Source organism: Schistocerca gregaria, chromosome 3 (assembly GCF_023897955.1).
Source record: "Schistocerca gregaria isolate iqSchGreg1 chromosome 3, iqSchGreg1.2, whole genome shotgun sequence".
Taxonomy (NCBI): domain Eukaryota; kingdom Metazoa; phylum Arthropoda; class Insecta; order Orthoptera; family Acrididae; genus Schistocerca; species Schistocerca gregaria.
Genome location: NC_064922.1, coordinates 693,980,850 through 694,005,849, shown reverse-complemented (window position 1 = coordinate 694,005,849; position 25,000 = coordinate 693,980,850).

The following is a 25,000-nucleotide window of genomic DNA, read 5'->3' as shown; positions in this document are numbered from 1 at the left end:
TCTGTCGTACGACACTGTTGTGTAAGACACGACAATTTGCGTCTACCAGTTACGGTAGCAGGAAGACACGACAATTTGCGTCTACCAGTTGCGGTAGCAGGCGACGATTTTGCTTCTTTTGAGCAGTGCCGTGAGCGACACTGTCACGACAGTACTTCTGCTTTAGTCGCGGATGTTCCGACTCCCGTCGGCGCCGGTTTTGGCCGTCCTATTTCCGTGGCCAGACTATCAGGATCTGACAGAGTTTGTGCTCTGTGGACCAGTGTTTTGACCACCCCATTCTTCTGTGCCGGATGGTGGCAACTGCTGGCTTGAAGGTATAAGTCAGTGTGTGTAGGTTTTCGGTGCACACTGTGTCCAAATATGCCATGTCCCTTTCTCTTCACAAGAACATCCAAGAATGGAAGTATTCCATCCTTCCCCATTTCCATTGTGAACTTAATGTTCGGATGGTAAGAGTTCAGATGTAGCAGGAACTCATCTAACTTCCCTCTACCATGGGGCCAGATGACAAAGGTATCATCCACATACCTAAAAAAGCACTTGGGGTGATATGTGGCTGAAGAGAGTGCTTCCTCTTCAAACCTTTCCATAAATAGGTTGGCCACCACTGGTGATAGAGGGTTGCCCATCGCCAGCCCTTCTGTTTGTTCATAAAATTGAACCCCATATAGGAAGTACGTCGATGTCAGTACATGCCTGAACAGGTCAAGGAGAGCCCCATCGAACTTCTCTCCAATAAGCTCAAGTGACTCCTTCAGTGGTACACGTGTAAAGAGAGACACCACATCGAAACTAACCATGATGTCTGTGTCTGACACACCTCAAATGACAACCACAACCGTTGAGGTCGGCCAAAACTGGCGCCGACGGCAGTCGGAACATCCGCGACTGGAGGGGTCCGTTGAAGCCGAGTCTGGTGAGCGCGGACCACAGATGGAACACTCGACTCGGCCGATTAGGGAACGCCCAGCTCCTCCCAGGCATAAATACTGGACTCGATCGACCCAAAGATTAACTCCTTTGTAGAGTACGCGGTCAGGTCGGAAATCAAGTCCCTGAACGTAACTAGATATGGGAGGGCCTACATCAACTCCGCAAGTAGAGGACGGGAGGATTATTTTCAAAGGGTCTTCCGTCAACACATAGTGTCCTCTGTAACAGTGCGCCCTGAAAAAGTACGCGAACCGAGACAGCCCATGCAAAGGTCTCGGAAGCCACCCCTCAGCGCAGTAATCAAAAGGGTGCCATTAGATGTTGAGACGGACGATGTGATCCAACAGCTGCGCGAACAGGGCCTAGATGTGGAGAGGGCCTGGCGGATCATATCAAGGGAGAGGCAAGCCCCCACCAGGAATATCAGAATAATTTCCCGCAATCAGGAAACGATTGACAGCGTACTCACCAAGGGAGTTGTCATTGACTACGCTAGAAAGGAAGCAGAACCCTCCAAGCTCCCTCCACCGCAGCCGGCGCAGTGCGGGCATTGCCTGGGCTTTGACCACTCCACGGCGAACTGCAAGGCCCAGCCAAAGTGTCCACAGTGCGGAGGTGACCACCAACTTACCCGGTGTGATGTTAAAAACCCGGAGAAGTGCTCAAACTGCGAAGGCGACCACTCGGTCTTATCTTACAAGTGCCCCAAGCGACCGAAAGTCGCTGAGAAAGAAGAACTCCGTGCACAGATCAAAATCATGGACGAACCTGCACCCATCCCACCTGCAGAAGAACTTCAGCAGGAGATGGTCCTAAAGAATGACTTCCTCCGGATCCTCACTGGAGCACTCGTCAGTCTCTTCCAGGACCGGCGGGAGGAAATAGTGAAGACTGTGAATCAGGTGTCACAGCAAATTCTACACAAAATCATCAAGGCAACCCAATCAGGAGTCTGCCTACACGTAACAGTGGCAGACAGGATCAGTCCGGCAACACAGCTGGACATAACACACACCCCGCAATCACCTACACAACCACAGACGCCCACCACACAAACACCCCAACCTCCAAAAACACCCACACAACACCACACACCAACCACACAAACACTCCAACCGCAATACGCACCCACACGAACATTAAGCATACCACACTCACATACTTCCAGAAACAAGACCTATTAAAAACCCAAGTCGCGGTTCGAACATGGCCGACCACCATCAGATATATCTCCTCTTCGCCAATGCGAGAGGGGTTAAAGATAGGAGGGCCTTGCTCATGCACACACTATTGCGCAACAACGTACACGTGGCCGGCATCGCCGAAACGTGGCTGTCTGATGGGAAGCAGTGCAATATACCGAAGTTCAACTGCTACCGCAAGGACAGAGACGGCAGAGGCGGCGTCGCGCTATACGTGCGCAATACAATAGCGGCAACCGAAATCCCTCCCCCCGCACAGCTTGGAGACATAGAGATCGTCATGGTCAAAATAAGGGGCCACAACGCAAGGACTGTGACAATTGCGTGTTTATACAATCCTCCAAATAACCCTCTCCCGATCCACACGATACGACACCTTATGACGAAAGACAGATTCATATTACTAGCAGACCTAAATGCGCGACACGAGAGACTTGGTGACCACAGCACAAATCTCAACGGACAAATCCTCTTCGACCTTTTGACTACCGAACCTGTAGACCGTCTCCCCATCTACCAACCCACTATTATTGGCCACCGAGGAACGTCAGCGCCCGACCACATCCTGTACAGCCCTATCATGAGCGACACAATAGCCAATGCGGAAGTCGGCAACTCCATAACAAGTGACCACCTTCCCATCCTCTTCTCCACAAACGCAATAGCCCCACCGAATCCCTCACCAATCAGACGAACTGTACGACAGTAGTCAAACGCCGACTGGAATAAGTACAAAGACACACTCGAACAAGAACTATCCATCCCCATGACCGTGACAGACCACCACGACCTTGAACTCGCCACGACGAAAATAGAATCAGCTTTTAAACACGCAATCGAGGAAGCCATACCGCAAATTACCATAGACAACTGGAAGCCTACTATCCCCCGAGAAGCTCTCGACCTTATACAAAGAAAAAAACGACTACAAAGAGAGATGAGACGAACCAACAACCCGAACTTACGACAAACCTATAACTGACAAGGAAATAATGGACGCGATACTGACGGGACGGAACTCAGCGCCGGGCCAAAACGACATACGACGAATTCACCTACAAAAGGCACCCCTCCTTACCCTCATCCCTATCCTCTCTCTCATGTTCAACTATTGCATCAGCACAGAGACCATCCCAACTGCCTGGAAAACAAGCAAGACAATCATGATCCCTAAACCAGACAAACTAAGAACAGACCCACGATCCTACAGACCCATCTCTCTTTTAGACGTACTGGGAAATACCTATTAGAGAATCATCACAGACAGACTCAAGACATACGTAGAACAGAAAGAACTCCTTCCCCTGATCCAAGCTGGCTTCCGCAGTAAGCACTCCACGAATGATCCACTGTTCAAACTCGTGAACGGAATCACACAGGGCTTTAACAATGGACGGTGCACCCTCGCAGTATTCCTGGATATTGAGAGGGCGTTCGACAAGCTATGGCATGACGGACTCTTGTACAAGCTGTGCGAGATGGGGATCCCTATCAAAATGGTCCGGCTCGTAAAAGCATACCTCACCGACCGAGTGTGCAAGACACATGTATACAACGCCTCCTCCCAACCTTTCACCCCACAAGCAGGAGTGCCACAGGGCGGCATCCTGTCCCCACTGCTGTACGCGCTGTACACAGCAGATATACCGACCACCCAATCCCCAGACGAAACAATAGCCCTTTACGCAGACGACACAGCTTATTGGTGCACATCACTCAGGACATCAACTATACAAAGAAAGACGGACGTATACCTAAAACGACTCGAAGACTGGATGAAAAAATGGAGAATTAGACCAAACCCAGCAAAGACACAAACTGTACTCTTTCGACACAGAAACTTGACCAAAAAGAGACAACAAAACGACAACGACATACAATTAACACTCTGGAACACGCCACTCAGACTTGTCAACACGGCCAGGTACCTTGGCGTGTTCCTAGACAAACACATGAACTGGCTGACTCACCTGAACTACCTTCTCGACAAGACCAGAAAACGCCAAGGACTGATACGACAAGTACAAGGACGCCTCCGTGGCTGCAGCATGGAAACAGCCGTACACACATACAAAACCTTTATCAGACCTGTCCTTGAATACGCCAGCGCCCCGCTGGGAGGCATCCCGCACACGGTAGCAGACAGACTATATAGCACGGAACGACGACTGCTCCGTAACCTCGCGAGACTCCCGGCAAGGACGCCCAGCAACGACGTATACGAAATAGTTAACGTAGAACCACTCCAGACACGACTGACAAAACTGCTCGCGAACTACGGACAACGAATACTAACGCAAAGACCTGACATGGAAAACCTAATTACAACAAGACCTCATACTCAACGACTCCCCAAACACAAATATATCTGCCCAGCGCGTACAGTAGCACAAAACACATCATCCCACTTCCCAGATTTAGCCCCCGCCATGTAACCGCTGATAACCCATACCACTACCCCTCCGCACCTAGACGTCAGACAATAAAACATGACAGACACATAACACGGAAACCAACACCCAGCCACCAATCACATCACACACTCACTCTCTCTCCCTCTCCTTCTTCTATGGCACACACACCCTCACACGCACACGCACACACACACACATACACACACACACACAAAACCACAAGGCAACTACACTCGCACACTTAAACTAGCCGGCGTACTCTACAACCACTCAATCCTGATCTGCCACTGACAAATAAGACAATATGAAAATAGGAAATAGCCATAATCGTACAACAAAAACTAGTAACAATAGTAACACCATTATATGTTACCCAGAGACTAACTTCAAAAACCTCTTCTCATTTGCTCTGATCCACAACCGAACACAGACTTAAATCAAGAAATATCACACACAAATCACACACAGAAATTCTATTACTATTCTATTATTATAAACATTGTAAACTCTAGTAAAATATACATTGAGAAACAAAATATAACTCCTAATTATGTCTCAATGTTAAAACCTAGCACTATATACTTTGTTAAACCGAAATATAACCTTGCTAAATATATATATTTGTTAATGATGTATTATTATATTGTTTGTTAATCAAAATGTATACTGATAATGACCACAAAAAGTGCAAAAAGAAAACTTGTAAAGCACCTTTCTGCAAGCACTTCAATTGTAATAAAAATAAAATAAAATTGTAAATCACGCCTATGGCTAAAAAGTGCAATGCAAGCACTAGAATAGCCCGCCCTCCCCCTTAAGGGAAGGGAATGAAATGTGCAAAAAAAAAAAAGACCCAAGGACCAGTCTCAGGTAGCACCTGAAGAAGACAGCGAGGTACGCTGTTGAAATATCGTGCGAGAACGACGCGAACATGCGGCTGGATTCCCGAATATCCAAGATGTCAATACATTTCAGTGTATTATTAAATTATTTCACTTGCTTGAGATGGAAAATGATTAGAGCCACCCAATTCGACGTATAAATTAAGTCCTCTGTTTGAGAAATAGTGTAAGAGAAACTGTACCTATGCAATAGCTGTAATTAGTACTGCAATATAAAGTAAAATTATTTTTCAAACAATACTATTATTCTTGAAACGAAGAACTGTGAGTAAAAAAATTTCGAACATTAACAATAAGGGTACATTCAAAAGAAATATTACATTGTGTGCAGTAAAAATAACAATATTTGTGGATGTAAAGCTGTATTAATACTGTGAATATTTATGTCCGAATAAAAATCGTTATTCGTTACCAAACGTCTTCGTTGTTCAGAAATCCCTACTCTTACAAATATATTAAAGGCCGTGCAAGATGCTGACAACGTTTAAGATGGTGGAAAACAAAATGTATGTAATTATTGCATGGGATTTTACCTATCGTGCTGCACATATAGGTTTTTGGGAACAGGTGGCATGATCGTGTCCGCTTTCAAAGACATATAGCGAGCATATCTGAAATTATATCACCTGTGCTTGACGTACGTTATGGGCAAAGGTACATACTGCCTAAGTAGGAGCTAGGTAGAAAGAAGGAAAAACACAGAAAGTGAGGTAAAAAGTTCATTAATTTTCATTAATCCAACGTGAAAGTAATCTTACATTTTCATAAGCATACACAACACTATTTTCACTTCTTCTTCTTCTTGAATTGATAGAAAGCAGGGCAGGTCTTGAATAGATGCAAACTTCAAGATTCGCTGCATCCATATGATCTCCTCCTCGCCTTTGACGTAGATGATTGTATCATGATGCTCCAACATTCGAAGTGACGTCACCATATCTTTATAAGGTGTACCAGGATCGTCCCAGTGGAGTTCATGGAAGAAATGTGTTAACCACTTTGCACTCCTCCGAGTTGTACCACATTTCACATCCTTGAAAGGTCTTAGTGATGCAGTTCTTGTTGAGCAGATCTCTATTGTACCAGTATCTTCTGTGTATGCTATGAATGCAATGTCTTTAAATATGAATTGTCTGCTTTCATCATCATGTCAGGAACGATGTTAACACTTCAAGTTACCTTTGTGAAATGCTCTGGGTATGACACAGCGCTTCATCATTTATACACCACGCTGCACAACACCAGTAAGTTAATCACACGATCAAGTAGAATAAGAGTATACGCTGTAGTGTGCTCTCGGAAATTTGATGAGGACTGAGATTCGATACTTACATCTATTGGTCCTGATTTAAGGATCCGATACGGACGCAGGTTCGAATCCTGCCTCGGGCATGGATGTGTGTGAGGTCCTTAGCTTAGTTAGGTTCAAGTAGTTCTAAGTTCAGAAGTTAGGTCCTGTATTGCTCAGTGTCATTTCAACCATTTGATTTAAGGATCTCATTCTGCTTAGAACAATCTATTACGATGACTGTTGCCAGCTCCTTGAATTTCTGTGGACTGAGTAGGCATCCTTCCTATTCAACGTCTTCATAGTAAGAAAAACCGATCCTTGCATACATTTCAAATGCTAGACAGTGTACATTCTGGTCCCGCTGTAGCAGTAAATTGTCGTACATATAGAATTCTGAATTCAAATAGACCTTGGCGTTAGTCAATTTACAGTTGTCAAATATGGCAAAATTAATTGCTAAATTCCATCTTCTGTTGGTCTGAAATGCAAGTACGATGAATATCGGTGTTTCCAGCTGCAAGGAGGTTTTAACAGCTGATGTCTGTTCACTGTCAGTGGCACTGCATACTTAGGACTACCTCATTAAGCTCATAACGTATTTCCTGGAACAGGAATGCCAAAGCATTACGTGTAAGATTTGATCCCACTGTATGACTTCCATCCTTGTTGTTAAATATCCATTCTAGTATATGAAACACTTGCATGGAAGGGTTAAAGCGTCTTGGTGCTGGATAACAATCCTTATTTCATTGTTATTGTTAAATTTCGTTGAAGCATTAGGTTCATGTGAGAAGTATTCCTGGGGCACGATTCGCTCATCGTGTTCTACTGGGTGTGATATATTGAGCGACGACGTCATTGCGTAGTTTCAAGCCTATTGATTTAAGAAAATCGTAGTTCGCACGTGTTACAACCTTGCAGTTCTGCTGCGAAGTGCTGCGCAGTGCGCTGTGTGTGCTAGTTTTGTACCTTAAGCACATTTTGTCTTAGATGTACTCGTACAATTATTTCCTCACCACGAAAGTCAACAAGCTGGTTGTGCAGGTTTACAGCATGCACCCATGGTCTTGGGGTAACGTCATAGATTCAAAATCAAAATATTCATTGGTACGGGGTTCGAATCCCGCCACGCCTTGAATTTTGACTGTCCTTGGGGTGGGAAACTGACCCTAAATAGATGAAGAATCAGCAATGACTTGACCATGCTGAAGCCAATGCTGCAATAAAGACACATACTTGAAGAAGTTTCGTGATGATCTTTCCATTGTCCAAAGATTCCGGAATAGTCCACAATTCGAATCTCCGGGAGGGGACCTTATTGCTTTCAAACGACGGAGAGGCTCCGTCCCAGGCGCAGCCGCAGTGGTCCGCAACCCCACGACGACTACCGCAGCCCACTTCACCCCTCCGCCGCCCCACACCGTACCCAGGGTTATTGTGCGGTTCGGCCCCCGGTGGAGCCCACAAGTAACGTCTCACACCAGACGGCTGTAACCCCTATGTTTGCGTGGTAGAGTAATGGTGGTGTACGCGTACGTGGAGAACTTGTTTGCGCAGCAATCGCCGACATAGTGTAGCTGAGGCGGAATAAGGGGAACCAGCCCGCATTCGCCGAGGCAGATAGAAAACCCCGTAAAAACCATCCACAGACTGGCCGGCTCACCGAACCTGGACACTAATCTGCCGGGCGGATTCGTGCCGGGGACCAACGTTCCTTTCCCGCCCGGAAAGCCGTGCGTTGGACCGCAGGACCACCGGGCGGGCACAAGTAGGAGGTTACCATGAGAAAAAGATTGAGTAATCAACGGAAGGATAACGTTCTACGAGACGGGGCGTGGAATGTCACATGCTTGACGTGGTAGGAAAACTAGAACATCTGCAAATGGAAATGCAAAAGCTCAATCTAGATTTAGTAGAATGAGTGAAATGAAGTGGAAAGAAGACAAGGATTTCTGATCAGATGAGTATATGGTAATATCAAGAGCGGCAGAAAATGGTACAATGAGAGTAGGATTCCTTATGAATAGCAAGGTAGGGCACAGAGTGTATTACTCCGAACAGTTCAGTGACAGAGTAGTTCTTATCAGAATCGACAGCACGCCAACACCGACAACAATAGTTCAGGTATACATGCCGATGTCGCAAGCTAAAGATGAAGAGATAGAGAAAATGTATGAGGATACTTAAGGGATAACACAGTATGCAAAGGGGGATGAAAATCTAATAGTTATGGGGGACTGGAATGTAGTTGTAGTGGAAGTTGCAGTAGAAAAGTTGCAGGAGAATATGGGCTTCAGACAAGGAATGAGAGAGAAGGAAGACTAATTTAGTTCGGTAACAACTTTCAGCTAGTAATAGCGAATACGCTGTTCAAGAATCACAAGAGAAGGAGGTATATATGGTAAAAGCCGAGTGATATGAGAAGGTTTCAGTTACATTATATCATGGTGAGACAGAGATTCCGAAATCAGATACTGGATTCTAAGGTGTACCCAGGAGCAGACATAGACTCAGATCACAATGTAGTAGTGATGAAGAGTAGGCTGAAGTTTAGGAAAGAAGTCAGGAAGAATCAATACATGAAGAAGTAGGATACGGAAGTACTAAGGAATGACGAGATACACTTGACGTATACAGCAATAAGGAATAGCTCAGTAGGCAGTGTAGTTCAAGGGAAATGGACAGCTCTAAAAAGGGCCATCACAGAAGCCGGGAAGGAAAACGTAGATACAAAGAAGGTAACTGCGAAGAAACCATGGGTAAGAAAAGAAATACTTCAGTTGACTGATAAAAGGAGGAAGTACAAAAATGTTCCAGGGAACTCAGGAATACAGAAATACAAGTGGCAGAGGAATGAAATAAATAGGAAGTGCAAGGAACCTAAGAGGAAATGGCTGCAGGAAAAATGTGAAGACATCGAAAAAGAAATGATTTTGTAAGGATTGACTCAGCACACAAGAAAGTCAAAACAATCTTGTAACCTCCCCACAAAAATATTCCGTAACCTCGCTACAGAAAAAAAATATTTATAGCATTCAGCGTAACCTCCCGCAGATAAATTCCGTAACCTACCAATAATACAATGCTACTAAACTCTCAATAAAATTGCGACTCACTTATAATCTTTCAATAACTGACTGCGAATTTAAACGTAAATTTTGGACGTCAGCAGTGCTGCGTCATGGCCCTGAAAATTCATTCCAAATACAGTAAATTGAAAAATCTTACCTCAATTAGGTCGCTGGGTAAAGAGTATATATCTGCTCCTATAAGAAATTTTTCTGGCGCAGCTCTGTGCAATGCTGCCCGATACATTTGTCATGTATAAAAAGAAACAACTGATTTTTCCTTTCAATAATCGGGATGACCAAGGATTGGAGAAATTAATAAATTCTTTAAATTGAAATAAATGGTTGTTAAAAGTTACTTTTTTTGAGAAAGATTATTAAGATATTTTTAAAACATTTACATTGGACTTGATATAACAATACTAGATATACGCGAGGCTGCTTTTACCTTATACTAAAACGCTCCGGCTCCGCCATCGCTCCACCACGACCGGCCCAGCCAACACGATACACCACGACCGCTAGCTACTACTTACTGCTACTGACACACAGTTCCTACTGCAGTCAACACTGCTCTTTAGTATGAGATTCTCTAATAGCTTACATATCGCAGGCAGTGCGTGAGCAATCCATCGAAATTACATCTGCTCGAGTGCGCTAGCAACAAATTCTTTAGTCATGGATCTCTTACAACCTTCAGTGACATCAAAAGCAAGGGGGGTAACATTAAGAGCCAAAGTGAATTACACTGTTAAATGCAGAGGAGAGAGCGGATAGGTGGAAAGAATACATTGAAAGCCTCTGCGAGGGGGAAGACTTGTCTGATGTGATAGAAGAAGAAACAGGAGTGTCTTTAAAGGAGATAGGGGATCCAGTATTAGAATCAGAATTTAAAAGAGCTTTGGAGGACTTAAAGTCAAATTATCTAGGAGGGATAGATAAAATTCCATCAAAATTTCTAAAATAATTGGGGTAAGCAGTAACAAAACGACTATTCACGTTGGTGTGTAGAATGTATGAGTCTGGCGACACACCATCTGACTCTCGGAAAAGCATCATCCACACAATTCCAAAGACGGCTAGAGCTGACAAGTGTGAGAATTATCGCACATTCAGCTTAACAGCTCATGCATCCAAGTTACTTACAAGAATAATATACAGAAGAATGGAAAAGAAAATTGAGAATGCGCTAGATGACGATCAGTTTGGCTTCAGGAAAAGTAAAGGCACGAGAGAGGCAATTCTGGCGTTACGGTTAATAATGGAAGCAAGACTAGAGACAAATCAAGACACGTTCATAGGATTTGTCAACATGGAAAAAAGGTTCGACAATGTAAAATCTTGCAAGATGTTCGAAATTCTGAAAAAGTAGGCTATAGGGAGAGGAGGGTCATATACATTATGTACAACAGCCGAGAGGGAATAATAAGAGTGGCGACCAAGAACGAAGTGCTCGTACAAAAAGGGTGTACGACAAGGATGTAGCCTTTCGCCTCTACTGTTCAATCTGTACATCGAGGAAACAATGTGGGGAATAAAATGAAGGTTCAGGAGTGGAATTAAAATTGAAGATGAAAGCAATGATACGATTCGCTGTTGACATTACAAACCATGAGTGAAAGTGAAGAAGGATTTCATGATCTACTGAACAGAATGAACAGTCTAATGAGTACAGAGAATGAATTGAGAGTAAATCGATGGAAGACGAAGATAATGAAAAGTAGTAGAAATGAGAACAGCGAAATACTTCACATCCGAATTGATGGTCACGAAGTAGATGAAGTTAAAGAATTCTGATGTCTAGGCAGTAAAATAACCAATGACGGACGGAGCAGGGATGACATGAAGAGCAGACTGACTATGGCAAAAAAAGGCATTCCTGGCCAAGAGAAGTCTACTAATATCAAATATAGGCCTTAATTTGACGAAAAAATTGCTGAGAATGTACGTCTGGAGTGCATCATTGTATGGTAGTGAAACATGGACTGTGGGAAAAGCGGAACAGAAAAGAATCGAGGCATTTGTGATTTTGTGCTGCAGACGAATGTTAAAAATTAGGTGGACTGATAAGGTAAGGAATGAGAAGGTTCTACGCAGAATCGGAGAGGAAAGAAATATAAGGGAAACACTGATAAGGATGATAGGACATCTGTTAAGACATGAGGGAATGACTTCAGTGGTACTATATAGAATATCTACTGTCTGATCAGATTTGTAAGATGTCCTGGTCTCTGTCTTGTGAAAACCAACAGTTGGCCTATTGAACCTTTCTGATTAAATTCAATCGATGCAGTCACCGATATTGTTTCATATTTACGTGTACTGAAATTTGCACGGAGCTCAATCCCTTTTCCAGACTGTTTTGACACTTCACTTAACTCGTCCGTATCGTATACACCAGATTCAAATTCCACTATTTCTATTTTACCTTTAATTTCCAGGTGCATTTTATTGGTATCCTCTGTGATATTTGGGATGGTGTTATATGTCTCTCATTCAATCAGCGCGATATTCCGATCCCCTATACTTAAATTAATTGGTGGGATGTAATCTGCATATAACACAGACGATCGTTCTTTTAAAGTGAGAGTGTATTACACTGTATCAACTGGTGAATTGATGCTTAATACCCTTTCCTATATATCGTGCACAAATGTCAGGAGCAACGTGTTGCATAGATGGCCACACAGGAGTACATGCCTTCTGCCGGTGAAGTTCCTTATATGTCTTCTGGGGATTGCACGTCGCCGAATGAGGAGAAATAGTAGACGTTATTTATATTCCTTTTTTTAACATATGCTACCCAGGTCCTCCCGCTACATCCAGATTCACAATTTCGCTTTCTCCTGATTTCCACATACGCTTCGGTAATGTATTCGGCATAAACACACCTCGGAATCTCGGAATCGTGAATTTCTTCTTAAGAAACTTAAACAGATCTGTATTTGTAAGCGCCCTATCTGACAGGACTGCTAGGAGGCTCTTTTTGTTTAGGAAAAGTCCTAGTCCCTTCTTGTACAGCTTCGAGTGTAGCCCTTTTCCTATGGCTGCTGCCTTCATCATGTGGTTATGTCTTAGTGCCTTCTGAAGTTGCTCCCGAGAGCTCTGTGCATTCTTGACTGTCCTGGCAATAGCCGCAGCACCTCCAGCCAGTGAACCCATCGCTGAGAGACCAGCTAAGGCAGGAATTAGAGAGGGAATAATTTCACCCGACGTCCTGAGTATTTGTAGATTCCTGGGTGGTTATATCGAACTTTTCCTCGCTCCTTTCTGCTGCATACATGGCTGTCAAGATACAGTTTTTAATACATCCTTTGGCTGACATTCCTTAGCGCCCTACGTGCAGCGCTCTTAACTTGGCTGAACTTCTTCACACCCAAGTCCAACTTAACTTTATCACGCATAGTCCTTTAAACAGTAAATGATGCAATGCGTTGACCTACACCAATATCGATTCTCACACGTATAGCTGTATCAGTTAAAATTCGATCGGCGTTGTGACGATCTTCAATTGCTGCCTATGCGATGTCGTCTTCCACACGCTTCGTTGTGCAGATTTATCCCCTTATCACCGCGTGTCAATCGTTTTCGAAGTTTTGTTCCAGGTTGTAATGGTACTTGAATTACGTAACCATTACGGCAGCTCACCTGAACCTCTCGATACCAGTAATATTCTACTGTGTTTCTATATAAGTACTTAACATATTTATAAGACAACATTCAGATTTGATTTCATTTATAACACATCGATAAGTTTATATTGCAATAATATTATTCTTATGTGTATTCTTTCTTTTGTCACTATGATCTTTGATGTACTTGTAACTCTGATTTTTGGGCGCGTAAGCGATTATTACTTAGTTCTTAAGTTGTTAGAGAGTCGGACGTTGAGAAAGTCAAGTGTTGGACGTCATGTTGGGAAGATGCATATTGTAGTCGGCTTATAAAATGTGAGGAAGATGTTTTCAAGTATGTTTTGTATTGTGAAGTGATGTTTTGAGTGTTACGTGATATTGCAAAAAAAAAAGGAAGTGTAACTTGAATTCGGAGTGCTGATTATTATTTTTTACATCACTATTGTGCTAACTTTGAAAGGTTTAATCTCCACGAATGGTTTGAGAAGCGCATCTACACAACTTTTGAATATAGCAGGATAAACCCTAGGCCTCTTTGCATCCGCGCTTTGAATCATAATCACCTAGATTTTCACCGATTGAGCCATGATTTTACGACGAGACCAAAGTGGGAAACACGAAAAGATGAGTGCCTAGTTTTTTCATTATTACATGAAATGACTATTAACTGTGCTCTAATGACACCTGCCACATAATATGACTGATGTTTCCCGAAAATGCAGCATTTAGTAGCGTGAGCAACACCGCAATTGTTATTAAAATTTTGACCTTTGTTGTGGTAGGGTTGTTAGAAGGTCCATAGAAGGTCTTTCTAGCAAAGCTGCATGGTCGTCAACGGTAACTGTTATTTCGGGAACAGATATTACCATCATATATAGTTATCCATAGTAGTTATATCCAGGAATGTGTAATTCCACTGGTGGTTTGTCAAGAATACCACCTCCTGCTCTAAAGCGTCTCCTATCACACATGGTACGCTGCTGAGATGGCCGTGGTCTGCACACCCTGTTATATAGCAAATCGTCAGCTTCGATCCAACTGTTTTGTGATGCGGGAGAAATAAGCCATGCAACTAACGCCGTATTCCCTCGACGCAGTATGACCCTCTCTACGATATACAAATCTTGTTCTGAGCTGTTTTGTAACTCTGCTGCGTACAAACATCCTGTAGTTTCAGTACCACTGCTGTCTTGTAAGAGGTATTTTCTAGGATTCATTCTCTACACTTTGTGAATATCTATGCAGACCAGTTTGACGTTACGACGTCTCAAATGCTATCTTGTGTTTTGAAATACGTATTTAATCACTGACATTAAACTGCTGTTAGTATGGATCTAACATTTCAATACGATTGTGTACTGTAGATTACATTAGATTAAATTAGTACTTGTTCCATAGATCATGAATACAACACTTGGTAATGATGTGGAATGTGTCCGGTTAATAAAAGGTGTCCATACAAGATATTACATTACACAAAATATTACATGACACTTTTTTGTGTGGGTTGGGGAAATTATCCACTTACTATATCTAAAAATTCATCTAATGAGTAGAAAGAGTTGCCATTAAGAAATTCTTTTAATTTCCTTTTAAATGCTATATGGCTATCTGCCAGACTTGTGATACTATTAGGTAAGTGACCAATACTTTTGTGTACCATAATTTACCCCCTTCTGTGGTAAACTTAGATTTAACCTTGAGTAGTGAAGATCATCCTTTCTACTAGTGTTGTAGCCATGTATACTGCTATTACTTTTGAATTCGTTCGGATTGTTAATAACAACTTTCATGAGTGAATATATATATTGTGAGGCTACTGTGAGGATCTCTAGCTCTTTAAATAAGTGTCTGCAGGATGATCTGGGATGAGCTCCAGCAATTATTCTGATTACACGTAGACGTCTGTTCTCGCGAACATCGATTGCTCTCATTTTTATTGTGAAATGTTTGTTTCGATTCTACAGTGCAATTGTTTTCGGGAGGATAGCACTCCATTTTTGTGAGTTATGAAGATTGATTCGATTACACACATTTGCTCATTCGCTGTTCTGTTTAGGCGTTCCACAGTTCTCGCCTTCGGTGGGTGAATGTTGAGCGATGATGTATTCCATACCGCTCCATCACAGTCTTGATATATCTGTCGTAAAACCCTCCGTCGTGATGCGTTTGGTTGTTTGCTCTTCGATTCACCTCGGTCTACAGCAATCACTCAAACATATGAGCGACATCCTTCTCTGTTTTCGTTTTCACTGGCAACACACAGGCATATTTAGAGTAAGTCTCGGTGACCATTAAAATATGTTTGAATCCGTTATTCAAACGTGAATATTCCCTAGTGTCGACAACATCCGCCTGTCACAGGTCGTCCAAACCTTTAATCATAACATATCTTTGAGAGTATGTTTCGCGTGCTGGTTTGTGCAGTTCTTGAACTACAGTTTCTATACCGATTCAATGTTACCTCTCTCTCTCTCTAAGCTCAGAGATTACTGAAACAACTTCGTTCGAATAAGCTGCATTACCATAGGTAGCTGATGCCATGAGTAGTAGTAGAGTTTTTCACCATCTAGTATACGTTTAATAATGGATTTGTATTTCTCATTGCTTTTTACAGTCCTAAGCAGATCAGTCAAAACCAAGACTTCACGATGCATTTCCAGATCTTTAGTCGAATAATTTACAGTTTTTGCTGGTCTTAGGAAAATAAGGTTCAGTAGACCAGATGTCCTTTGAAACCGTCTATCACCGATCCGTATTATTTTTTCATTTAAAATTATAGGCTGTGTACCAAACATGTATGGTTTTCTACGGCTGACACCAAATGTTTTGTATATCCTAGCGCCGCTGTGACAGTTAATGAAACCGGCAATAGCGTCATCGTCGTCATTATATAATTTCGATGAGATTTCATCGAGAGATTCAGTAACTGGTTTAAAGGTTGCTCACAGTGTCTGTTCCCACTTCAAATGCCCTAACCTCAGCTACCATAACTTCTCTTGAAGAACCTTCTGTGCCTTGATGACTTTGTGGTTAATTGACATCTTGTTCTATACTAATCGGACTTCTGTGCAGTATTAAGGTTTAGACATCCGCTCTTCTTTTTCTTATGCTGCTCCACCTTCTTGGTAACAACTATTTTTCCTTCAGTTAAGTAGCCTACTCTATTTTCAATTGCATTAACCGTTAGTACAATGTCCCCTTCTCAGTAAGAACTATTTCTATTTCTCCTTAAGTTAAGTCGTTTACTTTCTTTTCCATTGCATTAACCATATCATTCAGAGTACTGTTCAGTCTCAGAAGGCTATGGCAATACGCCTCTAGCTCGTTACGTACGCCTCCGACTTTACTTAGGGAGTTTTAATTTTCGCGTCCATGTACAAGCGAACGTTCTGTCTATACACACCAATCCCATGAGACCGAGCTCCTAGCATGCGTCCAAATTTATTCCTGGTGTTGTGTATACTGTTGTATTCACCTCTTTCCATGGCTATGTATATATATAAGAACTCCTGGAAGTTTCGTCTATAGCTGCCAAGATTCAGTTTTCTTGTTTTCTCAGTAGTGAGAAACCCATAGTGTGAGTGATTCCAGTAATATGCATGTACCTTTACAAAATCATTAAATGATATTCCAGTTCCTACGTGAGCCTGGTAAAGGTGTCTAAAATTCAGATTGTTCTGTTTGAATGCTATAATTAGGTGAGCATTGCCCCTCACTAGATGTTTTACGAACTCTGGAATATGTCTCAGTCAGATAAAATACATCAACACTGATACCGCGACCAAAACAGAAATATCATTGAGTTCGATCTTGTTTTTTCACAGCAACGTCGTCAAATATGAACACTGTGTTTGAGTGTACTTTTTTCTGGTGGAGAGGTATCACTGCTTTCACTGAATGTCGTGTGTGTCACAGAATCTACACCCTGCAGTAGCTCCTGTAATAGTTGGTATTTGGGCTGAAATGGTGTCTCTAAAAATATTCATACATGCTCAAAGCGGACTCCATCTGGATCTGGCAACAGTGACACGAGAATATTTGTCTCGTCGCAGTTGGATGGACCTACAGTTAATGCAAATGTGTCGTTAGGAAGGAGTACGCCACCCTTCTTCAGATCTTCTGGCATGTCGTCGCTTACAACAAAATCTTGATGCTTCACCCACCCTGCCATGATACCTACTGTGTCTGGTACTGGCGTGCAGTGGGTTTTTATAGAAAAAAATGAGTAATGATACTATGATGTCAGTTGCTACTGCTGCAATGGGCTTTTGCGGAGAATCTAGTTAAGTGATATAATTTTGTGTTGTTACATGTCTGCAGTGAAAATACTGGTAGTAATAGCTTTAGAACTTACAATATAATAAGGAGTAAGAAATAAAAGCACATACATAGTTATATATATTTTTATTCAGTAATCATACACAGGACACCAGCATCAACAGGTTCTTCCTTTATCTTAACACAAGTACAGAATAAAGAAAATAAAACTTCCTGCAAGCACAGAATTCAGCACGTATTCCTCTCAAACTTATTGATAGAGCATTAGTTTCCACTGGCACCATATCAACCCACTGTTTGAAGTCATTTACATGCACACAGAGATACTCTGCAATGTCCCTATTCACAGCTAACACAGGGCAGCAAAATGTTCATTGTTTCCAATCAATGGACAGCACAATCTGTAGACCGAACAAGTTTGTATCAGTGGAGGGCTGCAGATAAATGGATGTGTCACCAGATTTCAAGAGTGCAGTCACCGTAACACTGTTGTAATGGATAGGGTTAGAGCATCTTTGTAAATGTCCCGAGAAGTACGGCTCGGATGATACTCAGTGGTCAATTGCTGCTTGATGTAGGTTTTTGGACGACACAGTTCATCCCATTCCACCTCTGTAAACATCACTTGAACACTTTTAGTTGCATTCTCTGTCTCTATCACAACACACCACTCTCAGCATGTGGATGCTTCTATACCACTACGTAAAAGCTTTGCACCGCAAGCAGTTAAATTATACACTGAAATGAACAGTTGTGGTGCACAGTGATTAATTGTATATTGTCATCCACTAAATCCTCGCTTTGTCCATGCAATATCACTGGAATATCCTGCAATGGCGTGTATGATGGGTCCAGTGCAGACCTATGTCACGCTGATTAGGGCCCCCGGTACACTTCTGCGTCAGGGGCTGGCTAGGTGTCTTCAACAGACGATAACAGCTCATTGTCCTGCTCACACAAGCTGACCATGAGCTTCACAGGCACCCAGGGTACTACCACAGCTATCTGCTCCGACAGGACTGGGACACGACAACACTGCTGCAGACCCCGACAGGCTGGAGGACGTCACATCCATTGATGAGAAAAGAAGAAAACCGTTACGATAATAGCAGCTCAAAGACTTCATCTTCCTTACACGACCACAAACACAGACATTACGCAAGGGATACTTACTCATCCATGGCTTCTTCGTATTCTTCTGCTGCTGCTGATAGGCAGTGCTGGATGATCTCAAGTGGCACTTCATTCTCACTGACTGCAACTGAGGCTGCAGAGCTTCTGGTCCTGCCTTCTTTCCCATTGTGATTGGATGCTACTTTCCTATTGACTACTACCAATTTGAAGCGCCTTTGGTGTTATAATTGTGTTACCGGGGGTTCATTTGGGCTTTACATTCAGAAGCACCAGGGTTCAAGCCTGGAAAGGGCACCGTCATTTAGAATTTCCTGCCAATTCCCAGGTGGGGGTGAGGTGGCAGGCCAGCTCAGTATTGGTAGCCATTACTGAAATTCCCTCCAAAATTCGAAATTCCCACCAAAATTCGAAATTCCCACCAAAATGGTAGGTGGGAGAGGGGGTGGGGATCCATGTGCCAGCCGGGGAAAATGCTCGGCGTCATCTTGGGGGGGGGGGGGGGGGGGCAGATGAGAGTGGGGGTAATTAATTTATCAGTTTAATTAATTTGTGTCAATTTATTGTCAATTTGACATCAGAATTGCGAAAGTGCTGGCCTTACCCCACTCTTTTCGTCCTCTCTCATTCATACTGCCAAGCTCATATTCTCCCATAACCATTTCTTCTATTCCTTCCCCTACACCGCATTCCAATCTCCCATTACTACTAGATTTTCATCTCCCTTTATGTATTGAATTACCTGTTCAATATCATCATATACTTTCCCTACCTCTTCATCTACTGCTGGCAACATCAACAGTAATGCGTGAACTATTGTTGAGTGTGTTTATTTGCGGTCGGTACTGATGAGAACAGCCCTGCCACCGAACTACTCCTAACGAATCGTACTCCCACTAAACCATTTTCTGCTGCTGCTGCTGATATTATTCTATCCTCATCTGATCATAAATCCTTGTCTTCTTTCCATTTCACTTCAACGACCCCCTGAATATTTAAACTGAGCCTTATCATTTCCTTATGCAGCTCTTTTAATTTCCCTGCCAAGTTCAAACTTCTGACATTCCACGCCGAAACTCCTAGAACGTTAACCTCCCGTTGGTTGTCTTATGGTCACCTCCCTCTGACAGCCCCTCCCGGAAATCCGAATGAGGAATATTTTGCCAATGGGGAAATTATCATCACACATTTTCAATCAAAGGCCATATGTCTTGTCGATAACATTGTGTCTTTAATGTAGTGGTATATCCATTGCCTTCTGCATCCTCATGCCATTCATCATTAGTGATTCTTGCACCTTTTGAGGGCAGTTACCCACCCCCATGGCAAGAGAGTGCACTGAAACTCTTTCCGATTCTGTGTCCTCTTTGGCAAGGCAACTGGCAGGATCAGGATAATTTCTTATGCCGGAAGTATTCAGCCATCATTGCTGATGATTTTTGTTGAAAATGTAAGCCCATGTGGTTTCCAAACCCGGGACCGATGACGCACTGATTACCAGTCAAACATGCTGCGCACAGACCATGTGGGCAAGTCAGATCCCTATCGGTTCTGGAAACATTTGTCATTGACAAGGCGTGACATTCACCTTTTCATACGACCACTTAAAGCAGCTGCATTTTATTTATATTTTTTCTGGGAAAGTATAGCCTCTATAAAATATCAAGTCCAACATTCGTTAAACACAAGTCGTGGGCCGTTTAGGCGCTCTTAAAATTTACCCCAGAAAACTTCAAACAAGGAAGGTGGACCTTATTTTAAAAAATTACGATTTCAGGATAACGGTTAAAATAACTCGAGGGCGCTTTCAAGTTTGCAGTTCAGAAACCGAAGGACAATCCTAAAAAAAAAAAAAAAAAAAAAAAAAAAAAAAAAAAAAAAACGTACAGCATTTGACAAAACTGGAGGGGCTTACTCCAAACAGGAAAAAGCCCATTAGGCATTAGAGCTTCCTCAAACAGGAAAGTTGAGAAAATCTTAAGGTGTAGATGCTCAGTATTTTACAAATCTGGAGAGTCTCTTTGCCAGAAACAGCTTTTCAAACAGGAAAGGCAACAGTATTGCAAAATTTACAGGCCCAGGATTACGAAAAAAGATTTGGAGCGCCCTTCTCCCACAAACAATTTTGGAACAGGTTGATCAATCCACAACTAAAAGATCGAAAATCTTCAAAGCAAAGCAAATTTTAAGGCAGCCTCGCTGGTGGAGGCGAGGCTCGCCTACGATGGCGTATACTTGACCCCGAATACCGTAAAGATTAAGAACTTAACTTATAGAGAGATGCCGTAGCATGTGAGGAGGCTGCGTTGCCTCTGTGGCTACCACAGGACCGGTGGCAGAATACTACGCCGCAAACACGTACAGTGTACGCCATAATAGAAAAAACTATGGCGACAAAGAATGTACGCAATAGAAGAGACCAGAAGCACAAAACATCGCTCTATTAGCATTTGTGCAAGATATCACTGAACGGGTGGGCAAAATTCTCCGCCGAGCAGGCATTATGCCGATTTTCATACTGCTGGAGCTTATGAAATAAGGTGCGAATGTGGATTAGTGCATGTAGGCGAGACGAGACGACCCATCAGCAACGGATATCTGAACACGGAAGATATATCCGACTAAAACAGCACAGCAAGACAGCCGTGCCAGAACACCAGGATGAGAGTGACAAACAGACTGATTTTGGCGAAGCTAATGTCCGGGCGAAACAGCCTCTTACTTTCAGGAGGAAGATTAGAGAGGCAACAGAAATAGCCAAGCGACCCGCCAACATGAACAGAGAAGGGTATCGACTTCCGACGTCTTGGCTGCCAACAATAATAGCGTTACGGGACGACAGCTGACACGAGACAATACACACGGGAGCGCGGGAGACCGCAGCGGCTCCAGCCACTCACACTTCTGGCGCGCCTCAGCCGGCGCTAGAAAACAGGAAAACAATGCCACGTCACAACTGCCGCCGGGTTTCCCATTCGCCGATTTACAACAGTCACAAGCAGTAATGCAAACACCAATCAAAACGTCGGGCTTTCACCAATGAAAATAAATAATAAAATCACCAGTGAATAACTTCTAACATCCCTCCCCTCCATCCTTAACAGCCCATCAGAATTAGATAACAGAGACGTCTGCAGGTATATAAGAAACAAAGTTTTCTCATTTACCGGTAAACAAAAAGACCCTGAAGAAGGTCACTTGCAGCAGTTACCGAGACGTCGGTAGTTTTACATACTGACAATGAAGTCAGAAGCCCAGAAAAACTTTATTGACTGAAACAGACACGTAACTCATGCAAGACTGAGCATCAAAAGTAAGTTCCGACGCAGGAATATAGAATGGTAATCCAGCCTCAGACACGACCAAACTCTAAGCGTTACAATGACTGCATAATTAAAACAAAGGTGACCAACCATTTAATCGTTTAACAGTAATGATCAGACGTAACAATTAATTTGATTAAGCAGCCAACTGCAAACAACACACCGAAAAAACAAATTTACTGAAACAAACTTAGGAAGTAGCGAGAAATGCTTGAGCGCTAATACCAAAGCACGAGATCAAAGTAATAACAAAATATACAAAAGTTACCAATAAATTCTTCTTACAAGAGAAGTGCTGGACCTCGCGAAGACCTTACAACATGAGTAAAGAAAACAAGCCGACATTCATCGGGCTGCTGGCGTTTGCTCATCACGATCATGCCCGATGTTGCAATTCACGCCTATGTCGAGCAAGCGAGAACTTGCCACCTTGAAGGTCAGGCTCGATACTCGACCTCAGTAGTCGAATATGCCCTAGAACGTACGAGTATTACAAACACATTGATTTGACATCCAAGCTCACACCAAACAATGATGATAAAGATCACTGAAATTCTGAACAGATTGCAATAACAAGGAAAATGCAGTTTTAATACACTCAAATATGTCATTCATAAAGGGAGTTCACACTGAGAAGGGGGCGAATTTAGTACCATGAATACTAAGTGGCAGAGAACAGCAGACAAACCAGCCGAATGGGAGCAAGTCCAGCAGCGGAGCACAGGTGCCAAAACGGATGAACAGAAGTACGTTACCCAGAAACAAGGTAAGGCCAGAGGTTACAAGAGAAAATCAACGTGATCACGACGCCCTCATCAGCAGACGGTCACTCCTATATCCAGGTAGTCAATCTGACGCAACAGCATAGAGCCCAGCACTCCACTCCAATACGGCTCTGTACAAGTGACCCACTTAGAGAAGCAATCGCCGATCAGACCCCGCAACGATACCTTCACCGTTCGTCACACGTCCTATCTTTCACTGCCCTACAGTCTGTCAACATGCTGCCTTCAACTCACGCTAACCAAAGATCCGACTACAAGACGGAAGCGTCATCCGGTGGCGTGACAGGAAAAAGGATTGTGCCAATAAGCAAAGATATTACAGGTCGGAAAACGAGCCGAAACCACGTAGATGTCATCGGCCTTCTGATTGGACTGATACCCAAAGCCTCTAATTTCTCACACAACAAAGCGCTGCAAAGTGACCTGAGCGGTCTTCTAAATGGGCGACTAATATTTCGTTCGGAGACGATTAGGTACTTTCGTATTGCTCAATCCAAGTACAAAACTTGAGCAAGCATGCCGGTACGAAATACCGAACGTACACTGTCAGCCACTTTAGTGCGACCACTTGTCAAAATCTTGAATAACTACCTTTTCTACATCTACATCTACGTGGATACTCTGCAAATCACATTTAAGTGCCTGGCAGAGGCTTCATCGAACCACCTTCACAATTCTCTGTTATTCCATCTCGTACAGCGCTCGGAAAGAATGAACACTATATCTTTCCGTACGAGCTCTGATTTCCCTTATTTTATTGTGGTTATCGTTTCTCCCTGTGTAGGTCGGTGTCAAGAAAATATTTTCGCATTCGGATGAGAAAGTTGGTGATTGGAATTTCGGTAGAAGATCCCGTCGCGACGAAAAACGCCTTTCCTTTAATGATGTCCATCCCCAAATCCTGTATCATTTCTGTAACATTCTCTCCCATATTTTGCGATAATACGAAACGTGCTGCCTTTCTTTGAACTTTTTCGATCTACTCCCTCAGTCCTATGTGGTAAGGCTCCCACACCGCGCAGCGGCATTCTAAAAGAGGACGGACAAGCATAGTGTAGGCATAGTAGATCTGTTACATTTTCTAAGTGTCCTGCCAAAAGAACGCAGTCTTTGGTTACCCTTCTCCCACAACATTTTGTATGTGTTCCTTCCAATTTAAGTCGTTCTTAATTGTTATACCTAGGTATTTAGTTGAATTTACGGCTTTTAGATTAGACTGATTTATCATGTAACCCAAGTTTAACGACTTCCTTTTAGCACTCATGTGAATGACCTCTCACTTTTCGTTATTCTGGGTTAACTACCTCTTTTCGCACCATTCAGACATTGTTTCTAAATCGTTTTGCAGTTTGTTTTGATCTTTTAATGACTTTTTTAGTCGATAAACGACAGCATCATCTGCGAACAACCCAAGACGGCTGCTCAGATTGTCTCCCAAATCGCTTATATAGTTAAGGAACAGCAAAGGGCCTATAACACTACCTTGGGGAACGCCTGAAATCACTTCTGCTTTACTCGATGACTTTCCGTCAGAAACCTTCCGGAAGTCCAGAAATACGGAATCGATCTGAAATCCCTTGTCAATAGCACTCAATACTTCATGCGAATAAAGAGCCAGTTGTGTTTCAGTGGAACGATGTTTTCTAAACCCATGTTGACTGTGTGTAAATAACCCGTTTTCTTCGAGGTAATTCATAATGTTCGAACACTCTGTATGTTCCAAAATCCTGCTGCATATCGAAGATAACGATATGGACCTGTAATTTAGTGGATAACTCCTACTACCTTTCTTGAATATTGGTGTGACCTGTTCAACTTTCCAGTCTTTTGGTACGGATCTTTCGTTGAGCGAACGGGTGTATGTGATTGTTAAGTATGGAGCTAATGCATCAGCATACTCCGGAAGGAATCTAATTGGTACACAGTCTGGACCAGAAGACTTGCTTTCATTAAGTGATTTAAATTGCTTCACTACTCCGAGGATAGTTACTTCTACGTTACACATGTTGGCAGCTGTCCTCGATTCGAATTC